The following is a 3,683-nucleotide window of genomic DNA, read 5'->3' on the forward strand; positions in this document are numbered from 1 at the left end:
TTTTTTCCCCAAATTTTTCTTCTACATTCTTATTTCTTTCTTTAACTCTTCTAGGAATATTTGGTCATTTAAGGTCCAATTATTATTTTTCTTAGAGGATTTGCTTATAGCTCTTTTCACATTATTGTCTTTTTATTTGGTTGACGTTAGGCTGGAAAATTTTCTCACTTTGAGCATTTACTGGCTCTAATGCTCCAAAGGTGTTATTGTGGAGGGAATTGTGTCATGATCTTTCCTGCTCTAATTGGAGCAGGTCAAGTTCTTTTCTTTTTTTTTTTCTTGTCCTCTTTCTTTCTTTCTTTCTCTCTCTCTCTTTCTTTCTTTCTTTTTATTTTGTTTTCCCCTTTCTTTCTTTCTTTCTTTCTTTCCTTCTTTCCTTCCTTCCTTGCTCTCTTTTTCTCTTGTTCATTTTTTCAGCTTATTTCTTGACTTTGAACTTTATGTTAAACTTGGACTCTGTTCACATGGGGGTGCAGGAAGCACCATCCCTAGCTTCAAGCTTTTTTGTGCTACTGTTTTTAGAACTAGTTCTGGGTGTCTGCAAGTTTTTGATGCTTCTAAGATGTTATCATCCAGGGTGAGGTATAGTCACTACCCTCCTGGTCTGTGCTCTTGTGTTTACCTAGGAAGGGCTCCTGCCACTCTGTAGCCACAAGCACTGGAGCTCTTCTTATCCCTGGAGCTGTGACCAAGTCCTTAGCTTTTCTGCAGCCACAATTGCTAGTGTTCCTCTCTGCCTTGGAACTGAGACCGGGGCCCCTGCTGCCTTGTGACTGACCAGAAGCACTGCTCTTCACCCTATAACTGCATCTCAGAACTGCTTAATAACAATAGAGTTGCTCATTAGCACCAGCTAGATGCTGTGTCAGCAAAGGGTCCCCTGCAGTCTTTCTCTGACCAGTTGTTCAACCCCCTTATTGTTTCTGGGCTGAGATCTCCCAAAGCTGCTGCTTTAGCTGCCACCTCTGCTGAGGCTGCCTCCAATGCCCACAGCTAGTGCTATACTCAGGTCAGCCTCAGCCCTGGTGTCATGGACCTCTCCTGACTACCTCCTAAGTTGTCTTGGGCTTGAAAAATGTCTCACTCTGACTTTTTATTGGCTCTTCTGCTCCAAAATTGGATTTGAGTAGTTATTTTAAAATTGTTTGGATGAGAATGCTGGGAGAGTTCAGCTAGTTTACTGCATGTATTCTGCCATCTTGGCTCTACCCCAGCTAAAACTCTTAATACAATCTTGATGATACTTTTAGAAATATGTTAAAATGATGATCTTTTATTTATATATGAAAAGTAGGGGTTTTTTCCAAATAATTGATTCCAAGAATCATAAAGAAAAAAACAAGTTATTTTGATTGTAAGAGGGAAGGATGCAGAATGCATACCATTGAAACCACCTTCCTTCTCTCTCCCAGACTCATTCTCCAACTTGGCTCCTCAGTTTTATATTCTTGTGTTTATTTTCCATCTTCCCACCATTCCTTCGAATGTCTTCTTTGACATTTGTTAATTATCTTTTGCATTTTCCCCAAACATCCTTCAAGTGTCTGTCTTCTTGGAATTACCTTCCTTTCCTCTAAACTTACGCTAAAGTATCTCTCAGCAATTGTCATAATTCTATGGAGAACTTCCCAACTTTCTCACCACCCCAACTGGAAACTAGTAGGTCAAATCTGAGATCCCATATTTGTTAGCTGTGTGATTGTGGGAATTGATTTTACTGCTCAAAGTCTTAGTTTCTTTATCTGTAAAAATAGAATGATCCTCAAATTAGCTTCTTTTTAGGATTATTGTGGTATGCTTTATAGACATTAAAATATAAAGAAATACAAATTATCTATTTCTAATAGCTCTCTACCTGAATTTGCCAGTGTATTGACATATTCATTCCTATATACATATATTTATGTTGATTGGGCCTTTTCTTTTAGCTCCTACATATTTTTCTCTTCTTTCCTTTCAGTTATAAATTTTTTTCACAATAACACTATTCATGTGATGATTCTTTTATACTTGCATATTTTTCCTTAATTTAACCAAAATCCAACTTGTTCCACTCTGGATTTTGGTCACCCCATACATATATATCCTTTAGACCCATGCTACTACAGCTGTGCTTTTAACTGCTTGCAAACCAAAGAAAAATAATTTTACATGCTAAAAATGAGGATGTATAAATGCTAATTCAGGGACATTTGGGGGAAATTTGGGGATATTACAGTAGATTTTCAGCATATTCTAGTTTTCTACCCTCCATCATCTCCCTTTAAGAGAAACTTCTGGTTGCTTGGGCTCTACAGTGTATGAAAACACATGCTGTTAGAGCTAAAAGGAATCTTAGCTATGATCTAGTCCAAGTCATTTATTTTATAGATAACATATATCTTATATATATTTTATATTTATATATAATATTGTTTATATTAATATATCATATTTATTAATATGACTATGTATTTATATACATATATAAATTACATGTTTATATATTACACATAATATATAAATATATTATAATACATAAAATATATTTTATAGATATAGGGTCTGAAAGAAGAAAATTATTACCTAGTTAGTCAGTGATACAGTGAACCAGAGAACTAGAAATTCAACCTAGTCTTAAGTTCAAATTCAGCACTTGCCACAATTCAAACATCGCACATGCTATAGATCTTTCTATCATCATATTTTTTTTATTTGGAGTAATTTTAATTAGATAGTAATTTCTGAAGTCATTTGTTTTATTTGTGTGTCTGTGAATGTCTACCCCATGTTCTCCTAGCATTCAATAAACTACATAATTTTATTCCATGCCATTTTATTCCAAGTGTACTTGACAAGTATTAGATGACTATTATTAAAGAATCAATCAACAAGGACTTATTAAGCATTTGTTATGTGACAAACCACTGGGAACATGAAGAAAGAGCAAATGAAAAAATTCTAATGGGGAAGATAGTGGGTACATATAGAAGTACATACAAGGTGAAAATTGAGTGGAAGGAACATAACCTTAGGGGAGAAGGTGCAATCATCTGGAGGAACCAGGAAAAGTCTCCTACAGAAGGGAGTATTTAGACTGAGATTTGAAAGAATCAAAGGATTCTTTAGAGACAGAAGCAGAGAGGGAGTGTATTTTAGGGTTAGGGTTTAGCCAGTGCAAAGAAACAAAGAACAGAGGAATGGATATGTGAGGACCAACTTCGTAAGCCAGCATAGCTGTGTATAGAGGAAGTTAAAGTTCAAGTCATATATAGAAGGTCATCACTACATTGCCAACATTTTCTAGATTAGAAATCCCAATTCATCTTCTATTCCTAAGCAGAATTTCATTTAAAACTTCTATGGAGCTCAATTCAATTTTATATTTAGAAGGAGGATTCAAGATGATCTAATTAAATGATCACGTTTTATAGGTAAGTAAATTGATAGCAAGAGTTACATAACTTTACCAGGCTGTGTAATTAGAAATTGGTAGAACTGAGATTAGAACAACTACATCTTCTAGCTCCCAGGTTAGTGATCTTTCTATCTCATCTCAGTGCACAGCCCTGAATGTCAGCCTTTCACATCCAGAAAAAGAGAATGGGTTGCTGAAATATAGTTCCCAAGCCCCCTTGCCATCTGAAAATTGCTAGGCTAAGTTAGTTAATGGGAACTATCCAAGAAGAGGAGAAGCAGCCAAC

Source organism: Phascolarctos cinereus, unplaced genomic scaffold (genome assembly GCF_003287225.1).
Source record: "Phascolarctos cinereus isolate Bilbo 61053 unplaced genomic scaffold, phaCin_HiC Scaffold_4;HRSCAF=312, whole genome shotgun sequence".
Classification (NCBI taxonomy): Eukaryota; Metazoa; Chordata; class Mammalia; order Diprotodontia; family Phascolarctidae; genus Phascolarctos; species Phascolarctos cinereus.